Source organism: Apostichopus japonicus, chromosome 3, assembly GCF_037975245.1.
Source record: "Apostichopus japonicus isolate 1M-3 chromosome 3, ASM3797524v1, whole genome shotgun sequence".
NCBI classification, from domain to species: Eukaryota; Metazoa; Echinodermata; class Holothuroidea; order Aspidochirotida; family Stichopodidae; genus Apostichopus; species Apostichopus japonicus.
The window spans coordinates 25,475,077-25,492,697 of NC_092563.1; the positions used below are offsets into that span (position 1 = coordinate 25,475,077).

General features: G+C 37.5%; 1 protein-coding gene across 2 annotated transcripts in view; it reads right to left on the reverse strand.

Moving 5' to 3' along the window:
• Positions 1-15,524, reverse strand: part of LOC139965607 (uncharacterized) — a 60,068-nt gene extending 44,544 nt beyond the window's left edge. The window contains exons 1-2 of one of the 2 annotated variants that reach the window (XM_071968148.1): positions 14,832-15,524; positions 6,120-6,433 (exon numbers count right to left, since the gene is read on the reverse strand). The gene's annotated coding sequence lies outside the window, so the exon portion shown is untranslated. The remainder of the gene's footprint in view (positions 1-6,119; positions 6,434-14,831) is intronic. The other variant, XM_071968150.1, reaches the window with a different exon arrangement.
• Between the last annotated feature and the right edge of the window lie 2,097 nt (positions 15,525-17,621).

Below are 17,621 nucleotides of genomic sequence, written 5' to 3' on the forward strand. Positions count from 1 at the left end.
CTCCCCCCCCCCCCCCCCACCACTTCGACTTTGCACGTCGGAAAGTGTTTAAGATCCAATTTGTGTTATTTAATATACTAATTTACAACGCATTAGGCAAGAATCCTGTTCAATATTACATAAGGACATTAAGCTTCAACTACTGGTAAATACATGCGTTTCTCATTGTATAACAATTACTGAACTTTCCCTTTATATTAACAGGAAGCAGAGAGCTATATGTTCATGGTAAGTTAATCGATCAAAATGTAATACAGTGAAACAAATACAAAACGATCTTTGGGGTCGATAGCATAACGTGCTCTGATTTAACGCTAGGCTAAACCGTCTCGGAGACAGTACAATCATCTACATACATATATTAAACAGTTTACAAGGTTCAGGGGCATACATATGCGACATCAAGAAACTAGGGAGATCGACATCGACTACATTGAATGGCTATAAGCAGGGATATACTCGAAGTTAGACATTACCAAAAGTAAGGGGATTGGAGAGATGAACATTCGCACGTATATATCAGGACGCGGTGATTTGTTGAAAATTACAACTTTATTTTAGATCCTTGATATAGGGGCCCAGGGGACATAGCCCCGGAAGTTTCAGTACATTTTCAGATATCTATACCGTTCTTTCCGAACGATTTTCAATTAAAACCATACATGTTAGAAGACAAGTTTCTCCGAATTGCTTGTGCGTGCGGTGCATGTGTTTGTGTACATGTATATAAGTCTATAGTCTATCCATGTCTCTCCTAGGCATGTTTCGTATTTAATCTTGCACACATAGTACCTGTAAAATGCTTAAATGTGAACAAGGCCCTGACATATAGGTCTATATATAGTAATATCTAGAAGGGTTAGGGGTTAACCCTATCATTTATCACATATAACAACATCACAAACCAAGTGTTAGTAGTCAATCTGTATACGCAGCACTTGCCTTCGTATACAGAGCGAGTGTATAGTAACAGCTTTTCTGCTGCATGTAGCATCCAGAGAGAAAGCTCGTAAATCAGCAAGGATTGGAAACGAGACAATAACAGTTACATTAATGATCAGAGTATAGAGTAACGAACATGAGTAAGCCAGAATAAGGGTGGAGGAGGAGGATGCTGAGCTGCGGTGATGCCCTGGAAACAGCCTCCAGCATCATATAGTTAATTATACAGACTGCTATGATTAAGGAATATTTATCATCGCCAGACACATCCAAGTGTTTAGATTATTGATCAGAGTACACGTTATCCTGTGATAAATTATGTCCTTTAGGTGCAGGGCCTAGATTCGAGCAATGAATATAACGGCAGATTCTGACAGAAATGGCAGCACAATGTTTTCTCCCTGTCTGCCTATCTCCACCTCTCCCTCTCTCTCTCTGTCTCCCTCGTTGCCTCTTTTAGACCAACAAAAAACCTCGGTGACAAAATACCGTATGGGATTGCTATGTCTTATTCTTAAGTACATATTGATTTCTATGAATGCTTTTAAACTTCTTACCTTTAGGTTAGAATCTCGCTTATAGCCTTGTGATAACGGCGTGTAAAAGAACTTCATTAGATATACGGATTCCAATTAAGGGAGAATATTTTACTCTCAGAGAGAGCGAGGGAGGGGTTCCCTAGAGAAACTGATTGTTAAATTGTTAAAGAAACGACGTCGCCTTTCGTATGTTTAGATATATCAAGGTTACTTTAGCCTTATAATACGAGTATATATTTTCCGCGAAAAAAAGTAATAATGCATCTTTTACCGATTTATATGGTATGTTACAATCACTCAAACTTAATAGAATGAGCCAGTTCAGGAGGTTAAAATAAACTGTTTATATTTTCTGAGCATTTCAATATTTTACCGTGATGAATCTACCTCAGAGTAGAAAAGCTCAGAGGTTTAGATCTTGTTTTATAAGTATTCTATTGGAATTGACCTGCGCATGAAGGATGCAAACATAGGCTACTATTTGATTTGACAGTACATGTCACGTGACAAACTGAACTGAACATGCAAGAGCGATTGACCCATTGCTATGGTGATTGACCCATTGCTATGGTGATTGACCCATTGCTACGGTGAAGCATTTCGATATTTAGAATGAATACTCTTTAAAACAAAACATGACTGTTAGGACATTGATAAATTGAATGAGACATTGGAGTGAGTGTATGAGTTCCGTTTATTGGAAATTAAGTTTATTTAAAACACTCCCTCTGTTAATTTAAGAGAAAAAAAAACGACGGTCAAATGAAACATGGACTGAACATGACAACAAAGTTAAAAGTGTAGTCCAGAGAAAAGAGATTCTGATGGAAAATGAACGTATTATAAACATTCTGGTGAAACTTGCAAGCAATTCCTATACATGTAGCGTTATGGAGATATTGATCATTGAAATTGTCCCATATTATATACCATAGCCTATGTCACTTTAAAGCAAACAGGTATGACGTCATAGTCGCACTCTGAAAGTATGACGTCATAATCGTACACTGAAAGCAACATGCTATGTATTTCTTACAATTTCACTCAATTATTTTTACTTTGGATGAATAGCTTTCCAACCGTACCTATAAGGGATTGTATTAAGTTAACAATTGACTAAGGAGCAGATGTGTTCATTAATGAGATGCATCCCAAGTTTGTGAATTGGATGTAAAATTTAAAGAAAGCCATAAAAGAAACTTGTCAGTGAGCTTCTATGACGTAATACCTGTTTGCTTCAAGTTTACGTTGAGTACAAAGAAGGTCAACTTCAACTGATTTTTTTTATCGAAAAACAGCTACTATAGGAATTGAATGCAAAATGTCACAAGGATGCTTAAAATACGTTGCTCTTTCATCGGTTAACAACAAATATTCCTCTGAATTTAGCTTTTAATTAAACCCTTTTCTCGAATCGCCATATTGAATTCTAAAGTGGGTCCGCATCTCTCGAGATAATCAGACTTTACACCTCCCATCCACCTTCTTATTTTTAAAGATATTGACAATGATAGAAATGCGATATTGTTTGTCTCCTTCTTGAAATGATACGTAATACATGCAGTTATTAACGTAATACATGCAGTTATTAACCTGTTATAAGTTTCTATTCTTTCTCAAGCATCATCAAGCATCATCAAGCAATCCATTTTTACCTTCCGTATACGTCCATGATGCTATGGTGACGGTATTCTGTTTATTTCCAGGTATTGCATTTCGACAATTCCTCTTGAAAAAGTATTTGGTAACTGTTATACTTAAATTATCCATTTTTAATGAAAAAACGTTTCTGTTTTTATTTTTTATTTTATTATATTTTTTACATGTTCGTGAGACAGACGGAGTTTATCCAAAATAATGTTATCAATTAAATTACTAAAAATAAGTATAAATGCACAGTAAAGATATGATAATTATTCATGACATTTATACCGCTTTCAAGTACATAGAAGCGACTGAAGTGTTATTTGACAAGCCTGCAGGCTTTTTAATGAGCTCATCCTCTCATTTCACTAGCTGTCCTAGCATAACTGACAATAACACCATTTTTATCTCTCATTTAAGTTATCTTGTGTTTAAGTCTGTCTTTCATGCTTCCTCTGTGTAAAGTTAAGTTGTTGCTCTGTAAAGTAATATCTGGTCGGAATTTGTTCTAGCCTAACATAATGATTCTGCTTCATCACACCAAATATACTAGGGTAATATGGCGTGCACAGAATTTCAAAGGTGGGCGGGGTGGGGGGGGGGAATAAAAATTGCCCGAGTGATTTAGGTATAGGGGGCTGAACTGGATGGGCGCAAGCGGATGAAGGGTATTATAAAGGTGTAGAAGCATATTCCTATATAGGGGTGTCCGGAGGTCCTCCTAAATAAACAAAAATTGGACATGAAATGGTACAACCGGGGGTATATATAAACTATTGACTAGGTCTAGAGAAGTATCTCCAAGATGCTGACTACAAAATTCTCCCTTCTAATTTTGATAGTGACCTGAAACTTTATGGGAGGGCCAGATGCGACTGAAGAATTTTATAAGGAAGGGGTGCTGCCGAGGGATCATTTTAATCGACTCTCGTGGGGGAGGGGGCTCTCAAACATATATACATGTTATCTCTTAACGGAATTTTGTGCTAATAAATAATCGAAAATTCAAAATTGCCCCGACTGGTTTAGGTAGAGTTCTGTACCTTTATGGGAGTGCCAGAGGCGAACCAATGATTCAATAAACCAGGACGGTGACATTGATGCCGTCTGCTATATGGGGGTTTTCCCCGAAAGAAAAAGACGTAAAATGGAGCATTTTTATTCATATGTAGACTATATGAATTCGGTCAAAATAAGTGGCTTAAAACGCTGGTTTGGATGATAAGTACTTTGCCTGAGCTTGAATAAAGTGTAGTGTGTGTGAGTGTGGGGGGGGGGGGTGTACACCCATAGTTTTGGTCCAATTCTTCCCCGATTAAATGTAAAACATCCCCGACTGAACCATTTCCACCCGGAGGTGGGTCTATGCACCCTCCCCCCCCCCCGCCCCTCCAGCGCATGCCACTGCTAGGGTATACATTAAGTATGTGGAATAACAACCTAAGTTATGATTATAAAGTGGCGTTCCTACTACCTCAATGGAAGTAAGGTAAGTCATGGAAGACTTCTATAAAACATAGCATACACACTGAGATCATAATAGTGGGATCTCCCAGACTGAGCCTAAATCTACACAGTCCTTCTCTTACCGTTGTGTGTGATGTAGGCTAGCTAAAACAAAAAAACATCCATCCACGTCAATAAAAATCCTGACGCAATTTGAAATACATAATAATTATTTTACTACTTAGTCAGGTATAGTTACAAATAAACTATACTTCTAGGCCTATATGCAAATGTTTCAGCGACCCGGAGAACCACCGTAAGTTTCGCTAAGGTTACTTTGATGTGGTATACTGTTAATAATGTGTGTAACCCTATGCCTTTATCGTTTACGGGTGTTGGAGGATCACCCACCCGCTCTAAAACTGCCTGCAGCAGTAACGGCGTCCCTTATATAAACCACCCACTCCTACCCAACATTCAGTGTTGGACTGGAGCCGCCATTGGGCTTACGTGTGGACATGCAATCTCTTTCTATATTGGGTTAAAGATGGGGTATATGTGAGAGGGGACCGGCACATGGTATGAGCAACGTTAGGAAAAGGAGCGTAGACGGGTACATCTGTAAAGATCTACGCTTATTGGATTAACGTAAACACAATAATGTTTAATACCAAGTTCGATTCGACGAACGTAAAACTGTGGACACTTTATGTAGAAGTAATAAAGTTGGAGCTATATACAATCACTCCATAGTAACACGCATTGTTTCCCTCAGTAGCCTTCCATACTTTGGTAGGCCATACGGGAAATAATGGCCTACCATATAGCCTACGTCTCCATGAATGGAACTTGAAGTGTCTGGCATATATTCTGAATAGATATGGTAACACATGGGCATTAGTTTGTTTACATTCCGTTGCTCTGTAGCTACATGACAGTATCATCTTTCAGGATGTATATCAATGGTTGTGGTTCATATAGAAATATGCAGTTTAAACAGTACGCTAAAAGTCTTCAGTTCAACAAACATGTGTAAGCTAACCAGGCGCGTAGAGAGGAATTTGCAAAGGAAGGAGCGAAACTGTAGGCAGACTATCAGAGCCGTAGTTACGGCATTGCAAACTATCTAAGCGTAGCGCCACCATAGGTTGGCGCGAAGCGTACAAGAAAATTTTGGCTGAAAATGCCGCCCAGATCACTGGAAATGGCACTTCCCAGGCCTTGTAAGTTGCATCTTAGCATTTTCTCTTTTTAAATTACTATCGATATCATAAAAACATATGCTCAAAGGGGGGGGGGGCGGCTGCCCACTCCACCCCCACCCCCCCCCCCCTTGGCTACGCGCCTGAAGCAAACTGTAATATCAATATATCGAAATTATTGTCCAAAAAAAGTTATGCGAGAATGGATATATATTACAAAATGGAAATAGTATAGCCTATCGCTTGGGTATTAATATACAGCTATGCACAATGATGCGATAAATGGCATACGTACATGATACGAAAGACATAACACGTCATTGATATGATAACACTGAGAGCTCACCTGTTGCAAACAAAACCGACTCAAAGATAAATCCCTCCTCACTCTTGGTTGTTCCATATAAACGTATACGTTCAAGTTCCCTTCGATTCAATAATAATCATGCAACTCATATCATGGAATCATTTCACATGAGGCAATTCACTCAGCGATCCTCGCATCCAATGCAGCGTTTTGCAAGTTAAATTCTTACAAGCAATTTGTCGCTCCAAAAGTGAGCATTTTCCGCCCCATTTTCTTGATGAGTCTCGAGGCCGCCGCAAGTATAAACTCTTATTTGTCGTTACTCCAATGTCAATTAACGAATCAACGTGAGTCTGTGTTGATGACAGAAGAAGAAGAAAAAAACAACAACGGTGCCGCTCTCTCATTATAAACACATAAAACAATAAGATGCTTCATTAGCATGTCTGTTCATCGAGTGTATAGAAAGCTGTACTAGGTGATGTGAAACAGTGCGAGAATATTATAACCTTTGTTCAGAAGTCAGAGAGGCGAGTAAGTGGTACACTGCATGCAGCTTACTGTATGTGCATATTGCGGCTAGTTCAGCTGTGTGTTATATAAAGATTATTATAATCTGCCTCTCTCTCTCCTCTCTCTCTCGCAGCATTCTCGAGTCAGATTAAATCTACTTCTAAAACTACCTCTGCTGAATGACAGATAATCTCATTTCTACGTTGCCATTCACTGCAGCGAAAGCTCTCCCAAAATGTTGCTTCAGTGTGATGATGAAAGGACGGATTTTATTTTTAGACGTTTTTCGACAGAATATAAACAAAGTCTAAGACCTTTGCACTTACAGGAAGACCAACATATTTCTTTGCTGCGTTTTATAAGCTAAAAATAACTGACTGAGTAAATATGAAAACAGCACTTTAACGATCAGTTTTCTCGTGTCATATACTCCTACGACTGTTCATTATAGCACCGTTAACTAGGCAGCTGTACTGTAACTCTCCCGTGGGGATATGGTCATGTTTTAGTCATCAGAAATATGTTATTTGCATTTATAGGCATTTGGGGCATTGATTGGATTTAATGTTACAATCAATGGTGATAGATTTGTTACTAGGCCTACCGGGAAAAAAAATTGTTACTTATTATTCCGCAATTATATATATAATTACCAATATTCGCTGATTGAATGAACAGCGAGGGTTAACCTTAAACGTTCCCCAAATGTAAGTCAGCCTACTTTGTTTCTCTGTATGGAGATAGACCTTAATATATAGACTTATCAAAAAAAGGTGAACATGATCAAAGAAAATAACACAAACTGTTGCTTAGATGTGCAGGAATGTCAAATACCTGGCGGAATGGATAAAACTTCCCGGCGCGCTGTTGCTAAGTAGGCCTATACTATACCAGGTATACTACAAGGCAGTACAATAAAGCGTAGGCTATAGGATATACATGAATAATTTAACGGGATCGTTTTTTAACCACACTGCTGCTATTTCCGTGCAGTACTGAATTGATACAGTCATACATAGATCGCAGCAATTCCCATACGCTGTAACACAACATACTATAGTATTAATATTTTGCTCTCATTTTGATTTGTGCATTTTTTTGATACTTTCATATTTCTTAGCATTGATATATTTGTTATTAAATTGTGTGTGGTTAATACACCTTGTCGTCAACGACTTGATGCACGTACTCTTCACTGAGACTAATTGATCAGTATATCAATGCTTCTTTATAATTTTGCGATAAAACCTGACCTTTGGTTCAACTTGGCAGTGTTAAAGTACACTTTAGTCAAACAATATACGGTAGGCATAGTCCTACTGGGTTGTACGCAAGTTGTTCACGCATTAGGCCAACACAAACACAAATAAGGTAAAGACCGTATGTAGGCCTATACATGCGTTAGACTATAATGTAGGCATAGATATATGTTCTGATGCGCGATATAAATTATGAAGAACACATTGACACGCGCGTTAGTTTGAAGTGCCATATAGATGACTAAGTATCGTTGCCAGGGGGTGCGGAGAGGGTCATGGCGTCACCATTGCTAGTCTTTATATATGATTCCAGACTCCAAGAACTAACTTAAATCCAGGATAGGCTACGTCCTGATCTGTAGTAGGCCTAGAATAAGATGGAGTAAGGTGATGATGGCCAAGGGTAACGTTGTGACGGGGATGAGGCCTTGCAATGGCCCCTTCTTCGTTTTATGTTTTTTTTTGCCAAAATTCAAAACAGGCGTTAAAGCGTGGATACCTTACTTAAATGTGAATAACTATACACCGGCGATGTGATACTGCAATACACTGATAATGATATTAAATGAATGTTCATTCATACTTAGTAAAGATTCCTAAATCCTATTGGTCCATTCAGGTCAGATGAGCGTGGTTAATCCTGTGAGTAACGCACGGTAAAATTACGGGGCATCACTTTAATAAATCTTTGGTTATATGTAACCAAAAATGTTTTGTGTTATGATTTTTCCCCCACACAAATGGTAGTGTATGAATGAACGGGGCTAATCAACGGTCTAGCGTGCGTTACTCACATGATTAATGCACTCCGGGTGTTAATGCTATCGCTGGATGCACTCGGGTCATTATCCCCCGATCGTGCATTAATCCTGTGAGTAACGCACGCTAGACCGTTGATTAACCCCTTATTCATCATACAACCAGAGCTCCAAAGTGACCCCTTCGATACAGGTGACAAACGCCTAGAGTGGAATTACGACCTTCCTTACCGGTTTCGAACCTCTGGACATACAATCAGCGTCCAAAGCCTAGTGGTTAGGGTGTCCGCATATAAAACGGGTGGCCAAGGTTCGAATCCCGGTGGAGGCTGGAAGTGTTTTTACTGTTCTCGGTTGATTTTCCAACTCACTACAATATCAATTATATATATATATATATATATATATATATAATTTTATAAATATAATTTGCATAAATGGGTGGGATTTATATAACTATTGATATAAATCATGTTCAATTACGTCATTTTAATTACCCTTATCTGCCCTGAATATAGCATTACAAGAAGATACCTTCGAAACTGCCTTGCATATCGAGATCGAATGTAGGCGCATGGATACTGTTTTTAAAGAAAAGCCTCACCCAAGAAAGACCATGGGCACGGAAAACCAAACAACAAACCAATTGATCAGCTCTCAAGCCCAGTCCCCTTGCATCGAGATTGTGACATTGTGAACATCGTCGGGTGTGTATATCACGCGGTTCCCCTACAAGGAATGTAGGCACGTGGAGCTGATCCAAACTCTATCAGACCATGGAAGAATTAAAGGGTAATAGTTCCAATAGCAGCCGATACATCCAGCTTAAAGCAACAGCATTATTCAGTGCGGCGCAAAACAGTCTTCGGCTTTCTCTTCACACACATCTGTTTTGCGTCAGGTATTGCACCACAATTAGAGTATAGTGCACGTCCACCTGAGAGGTAAACCATTGTCGGAAAATAGCTCCAAAGTGCCCTACTATATTGATTTTTGTGGCATTTTCTGAGTCATCGTCATTCGTTTTGATGCTTGGATGTTGAAGAGGATGAAATAAAATAGGCCTACTGATGGTCTAAAAATCTGGAGGATTAAAGTTGATTTAAGGTATTTTAGAAAATCTTGGGTGAAAACAAGAAGATTCCTCAGCGACAGCTGGCAGATGGGAAGGGGAGCACTGTAATAATCTTTGAGCTGTTCTAGCTCAAAATCTAAACGGTAATGGTGGCAAAAGTTGAATAGTTTATGATATCCCAAGCTGTTAGCTATCACATGGTGGGCAGGACATTTCAGTTGAAAACTTCTATCTATGCTCTATATCGATCTTGGAAAGTGACGAGTTTAGTGTGTAAGTCAATGGGAGCAATTAATTGTGGTGCGGTACCATCAATAGTTAACCGTGTTTATGTATCATCCGTAGGGCTTCAAACCCTCAACATGATACTCGCAGACTGGCTTTGGCTTTGATTGACCGTGTTAGCTTGTCACAAATCGTAGAGAATTCGAACAATTACAACCTTAAAGCTACAAACTTAACACAACCTTCTTTTATTGCACTTTGTCTTGGAAAGTTTTGAAAAGTCACTCCTAATTTTCCCACGAAAAAAAACTGAAGTGACGGTACGCGAAGAAGTTACACCTTAACGATTGTTGTGCAGCTGCCGAAAGTCAATTTCATTTGACTAAAAATAAACAAGGGTCAAAAACCCAATCAAGAATGACTAAGCGGTTTTGTTTAATTTTTGAGGATGTTGGTTTTTCTTTTCCATGACACCATTCCCACACAAATTTTGCTTAACAGGCATGACAGGCCTACGGTGAAAACAATAGATTTACACACAAAAAAAGAAAACAACCATAAGAAATATTGTCGACGCCCTGTGTTAGCATATGATGTCATAATGTCTACTTTTAACGTAAAGTACTATACTATTTTGCTTTTTGGTGAAAGTTTTTTTTTCTTCGTTTAAGCAAACCTTTATGAAATGGTGGAATGAATTTGAAGAAAACATGTTGACTTAGCTGAGTTGCCTCTCTTGTTTGGGTTAACAAATGCCCTTGTAACCATGGGCGGCAATAATGGGGGCGGGGAGACATGTCCCCCCCCCAATATTTTAGGTGGGGATATAGTATCTAATATCCCCCCCCCCCCCAATATTTGGTGTCATAGTTTTTTGTGGCTATTAATAGAAAATACTGCGTGAGATTATTTATCCAAATCATATTTGGCGGTGGTTAAAACATGCTGCAGGAGGTAAATGACTCTTCGTGGTCGTTTCTGTGACCTGTGACCGTATAGCAAGTTATCACTCATGATTATTATCATAATGTCTGTACATCTCTTGTGTATGAGTGTTAGTACACACGAAACACGTTCTCGTATACATGTCATTTCCGTATATGCGGATTACTGTAGGTCTCAAAATAGTAGGGAATCAAGAAAAGAAACAAATGAATGATATATTAATACTTAAAGGTACTCTCTCAGCTAATCTGGTCTCAACGTACTCCCCGATTTAAAAATAAAAGCAATGTCGCCCTCTGCTTTAGCGACAACAGATTCATTCCTTTAATGTGGCATTCTCATCCTTAGCTATAAACAGGATATGGATCTGGGCACTGTTACCGCAAAGTTCTCAGGTGTCCGAAATTCCAATCCGTATCTCAGTTCTGCGTACCCTATAGACCTACTGTGTAATCATAGTGTGCGTTATGTGCGAGCAACTTTCCGCTGGTTCACAATGGTGCTAGTTGTACACAATTTTTCTATTGGCTATGAAACCGCGATGGTACGGAAGTTGTATGAAATGTGGCGAAAAGAAATGGATCTCAGAATTCTTGCATGCAGAGGATCACAAAGATACAATAGTGACATCTGGGCATAGTAAGTGATGAAGATACCATATCGAAAACATTCTACACACTAACCCTTTACCGGTACACACAGAGACAAATAAGTGATGTTTGGTCGCGTGATCGATAAGGAATAAGAGCGAAATGATCTTACCGAATACGATTTTTACTAGTTTACCAAAATTAAAACGTGAGATCTCAAAATAAAGGTTAGATGCAACTTGGAAGTCCTGGGAAGTGGCTATTTTCGGCAATCCGGAAGGCATTTATATACAGTGGAATTACGACCTTCCTTACCGGTTTCGAACCTCTGGACATACAGTCAGCGTCCATAGCCTAGTGGTTAGGGTGTCCGCATATAAAATGGGAGGCCAATATATATATATATATATAGAGAGAGAGAGAGAGAGTTGGATAGAGTTGGTTGGCGTCTATCTTGGCGCAGAGTGCTCTATGTCCGGTGGACAGAGCGGAATATATGTTGAAGCGATCATCAAGCGATCATCAGACATCAGACAACAGAGTTGTCTGATGATCGCTCAACGCGTGAAACTCTGAGTTACAACTACTAGTGTTCCACTAGTCTCAACTGGTCTCAACATATATATATATATATATATATATATATATATATATATATATATATATATATATATATACACTTATATATAGGACTTATTTCAAAAACAAACTTAAAATGAAATAGTTCATGCATGAAACATCCAACTGGACTTGTTTGATATTTCTTTGAAGAGGTGTCACATACCAACTGCTGATTACTAACCCGTCCATATTTAGGATAATAAATCAGACAAATTGTGGTGATAAATCGCTCTGTAAAGGGTATTGGTAAGCGACCACAGATTCCTGAAATGGATGAAGTGTGTGTGTGTGTGTGTGTGTGTTTATGTAGTTGTTTATGGAGCCTTTGTCTCTTTGAGTGAATCTATAATATTAAGTATATAGGATAAACATATTTCTTTTTTGCAATATTTTCCGCTTGGACTTATCGATTTACTTTAAAATTGTCAGGCTATTGTTTTTCATCCTTTGATATAGTTTTTTCCTTTTATTTATTATCATTATTTCTTTACCTAAATAAACAGGTTATATCCTTCATATACTTATCAGCGTTGTGATAGAATCCATCGTCTCTATAAGCTCGTGTGTTTACTTTTATGATTTCAATCTTATTGATTAACTTTGCATCTTATAACTCCGAATAAGCAATCAATTGAATTAACTGAAAACGAAAAAAATTGCTTTTTTACATGTGCATGTGTTTGCAGGTATATATAGGGCCGATATATAAAAAAAAAATCTCTCTTCCAAACTTAAAAATAATTGTTGTTATCTATAGTATGACTGCAGAGAATTCTTTTTTGAAATGTCGCCATCACAATTTTGATTAAAAGAAATATAATCTTTGTCTGTGTCTTTTAAAATTTGTAATATAATTCCATACTTAACAATAGCCAATATATACGTAGTAACAGTAGGCCTATGTTAAGGTATAGACCGAAATGGGGTTTTAGGTTGAATACGTAATGAACAGGGTACCCGGGTGGACCGACCGAGACGGGTACCATGCTCCGATTTTTATGACCGGTCCCATCTCTAAATTCCAACCTCCCCTCTCCTCCCCGCTCACCAGTCCAAAACAACAAAATGACAATAGGGTTTCCAAAAAGAGTACTAACTCGGGACAATGAGGCACCGATGAACATCTAACATTGCCCATGGAGACTGATGTTGACTGTGTTCAAAATACGTCAGTATTTTCAAATCCCTCAAACACTTACGACCACAGGAACTGCATATCTGCTGCCATCTAATATCGAAAATTTCAAATCGGATGAATTTGAAAGTACCTTACAAAAATGGATCATTATTACCCTGTATGAATAACATAACTTTCTGAACAATGTTGACATCCCCAGAACGACGTTCCAAAGGGGCAATTTAAAACTGATACCCATACAACATCTTTACTGGGCTTCGATGTACTTGCCTGCAAGGTCAAGTTTGTCTAGTAATAATAGGGAAAATATTTTTTGATTTATATGACCTCGTTTTATATGCTTCAGTGATCCTCAAAAAGAAACAGAAGGTGATATTTAAATAAAACCTTCAATGATAAATTTGGCACGTTAAAGGTCTATATTATATGTTTTAAACTGATATTATATAATTTTGATGGCTGCACAAGGTTACTACTTCTGGTCGGGACTTTGAAATTGACTTTATAAAATGATGACTAGTTATCAGACCGTATGACGTCATGCACAGCGAACTGAACCACACGTCGTGGCGCTCTGTTAATATCGGCCAAAAATTACGGTTATGGATGGCAATATCAAGACCGCACGATTTAAGAAAGAAATATTCTCCCAAAACTGGTCATTTTATTGAATGAAGCCAACTCATTCCTTTAGCCATAATCGCGCCGTCCTCTATACCACACACATGCAACCTGAGTCACGTTTATAAAATGATCTACCTTGTCTGACCCCCCCCCCTTCCCCCTCCCCTCCCTTCCTGTCAGGCAAACCGATTCACATGCTATTATGCAATACTATTATAATATTATATATAATATATAATAATTAATATATAATACTATAATTGTTATCATAATATATAATTGTACCATTTATGTTATATTATTATGATACAATATTATTACATGATACTATGTGTAACGGATAATACTATATGCAACAATATGGAAGTTTCACAATGTGGATGTTTTCACATTATTATTGTATTATTATGATACAATGTTATTGTATGAGATATACTATGTGAATCGGTTGTTCTACCCTCCTCAGTATAAATGGCTCTACTCATAAAGGTTTATTGACCTGTAACTAACATATGAACTTTAGTAAAAACCAAACAAGCAGAGTTGTACTTTTAGAATCTCTTTTCTTTGTATTTAAAAGGAAAACATTTTGAAAAAAAATTATATAAATATACTGTATATGAAACTCCTTTAATTGGAAATGGGGAGTATAGTAGTCTCCCCGACCCCCTTAAATAAACAAAATCGGGGGAAAAAGACTAAAGCATCGGTCCGTAAATTTAAGCTTCTGTATATATATTTATATATTTATATATATATATATATATATATATATATATATATATATATATATATATATATATATATATATATATATAGATATATATATATATATATATATATATATATATATAGATATATATAGCTATATATAGCTATATATAGATATATATACACTGTAGTAATCAGCTGTATAACTAACATGTTACTATTGATAATAAAAAAAGAATAGCAAAACTGTGTTAAGATTTAATTGACATTGAATGACAACGGTAAAACTTACCCGCCGGTCTATCCACTTAAAATATAATTTTAGGATTTCCTCCTTATCAGCCAGCATTCACTCAATCATTTCTCAGCTTTGAAAGATTCGCCAAGTGACGTCGAGATCGCAGTGAAGATAAGAAGGAGTGCACTCGGGCTTGTCACTAACAGAAGAATATATTGATGACAGAGGAGTTTCTTACTAGCGTAAATCACTTGTACATTATTAATTCTTATACACGTGAGTAGAATACTACAAATCGCTGTGTACTGGTCTGTCCTAAGAGAGACGAACGTATTGATCCTCCGTGTACTGGTATATAAATCGCTACATGTTGCTATAGAATATAATGTTGCTATGGCCTGTATAATATAGGGCCAGAATATTCCTTCTGTGCTCCGTACTATATAAATCACGGTATATATGACGCAATGGCCATATACACATGGGTATAGGATATGTCTTCCCTATGGTATATATCACAGTATACTTTATACTATCGCGTTATACACAGAGACATAACACTCCTTTCCTATAGTATAATTCAATGCACAAATATAGTTCACCATATAGCTTTGTTATATGACATTTATGACAGGTATCAGCTTATATAAGCTATAAATGATTACTTTCTTCCTTACGTTTTAGCGTGTAAAGAATAAACAGATGTACGGTTATCTATGTATACAGATTATTATAAAAAAATTAATAACCATTTCTTATCCAGGGACGCTAAGAATGGCAAGGACATTCATTTCCGAAAGGAAATTGGATGATTAAGTTATGTGTAAGGGGTTGCCAAATTAATAGGGATAGCAATTGCCATACTCCTAGCATAGTATCACAGCTCCCTATATGACAGTAGGCTATGTTAACTCTCAACAGCACAGACCGACAGACAGACAGGTGTGTAGTTATGTATAGGTGTCTGAAGGCTAGACACCTTATTTCTACAATGAAGGTTAACATAATATATTCACCAATTGTTAGCTCACACCTATAGGTGCTTAGAAACATGATATGGACAATAATTTCACAGCCTCTGACTTTTTCAAATGAAAAATTATCCAAGAGTATTCACTCACTCTCAGAATAAGGAATAAACATGGCTCTCGTTATAGTAAGGTAAATCTCTATCAAAATTTTAGTCGATACTGATAAGTGTCTGTCTTGTGTGGGTGGGGTGGAGGTGAGGGTGAGTGGGGTGCAGGAGGGGTGGGAGCGACTATAGAGATGACGTTGGATGACAGATGCTCCATGGTAAAAATAGATTCTAGCCTCGATCTCGGCCATATACTGATGAAATTATAGCCACAAAGACCGTGTTGGCCTGTGCTATGAGTATCATACACATGTAGGGTACTGCACTGCATAACACAAGTAGAATGAACCAGTGGTTAATGATTGACTTATAGTGAAATGGACATATCAAACACAAGTAACTTTTCTGGCGGGGGTGGGGGGGGGGGGGGGTGTAGTACTAAAAGAACCGAACGTCATTGGGGTTGGTTATATCTCAGATATATAGCTGGTAATATGGCGATATAACTCGTACAATTGATATTTTTTTTTCGTTTATTGTGATATTTCCCTTAGCTGTATAGTTATTATTATGAAAACGGGAGAATTTAGTTATCAACGTTCAAATGTCCAAATTTAGCAATATCCTAAAGCGTGGTATAATGGCTAATTTATTTTCCCTTTATAAAGTTACTCTTAATAACGATAGCTTTTGAAGATTCTTGGCAAACTTCTGAAAGGAATGAGGCGCAATATTTGCGTATTACGGTCAGCAGGATGCTTCATTAAGGTGCGGAGTCAATTAATTAAACTCTTTGAAAAACTGCCAGCTTTGTTTATTGTTTACGTTAATTGACAATGAAACAAAATTGAAGCTATCATGTAATAAATTACACTAACATTATTTAAAACGGTAAGATGAACTTATATCGTTTTCTTTTTCTGTAGAATATCAATTCCTCATTGGAATAAAAAATAGAAAGAAATCTCTCTCAGTGAAAAACATGGGCATAAAAACCCACGTGACCATTCTGATTAAGGAATAAAACATTCGCAACTTTCGCCTGTATGCACTCTGCTACATGTACAGTTTCACATAGGGAAAGTCCAGTACACAATGCAGGGAGTGACTGCATTATTGACAAAAGGCTACTGTTAATTAGATATTTAATGCGGAAATTAAAAGAACGGAGGTGCACATCGGTTCTTCTTTCCGTTGATGATTGGGTTCGAAAGAAAAAAGGCTTCGAGACGAAACGAGGTGAAGTCGAGGGATAGGTGACAAAGACCTAACGGTTTCCTCAACACACTGTGGACACCTCCTTGAATGTCATCTCGCTGCATGTGATTTTTGCTGGTAAGTGCGTAAACTCAGGAATGGATTGAAACACGAAATCGAAACATGACATCACCTTTACCAAACTGTCCTCTCTCTCTCAACCCGGGTGACCTGATACTTCACAACCGAAGTGTTAATTTGGGACTATTGTCTTATTCCGATCACTGATCATTGCAGTATTACAATTTTCCTAAAGACAACAGATACATCGCGGGATATAGTTTTAATAATTGATTTATATACCAGGTGAACTCAATTCATACCTATTTCAATCGACATATATACCAATTATTGTCAATTTAATTCGACGTACACCATTTAAATTCGACTTGTACCGGTTTTAATCGAAATGGCCCAGTTTGAATCGGTATATGTCAATAATTCGGCATATTCCATCGACATATCGTCGATTTACCTCATTAACATATTCGATATCAACGGGAACTTTA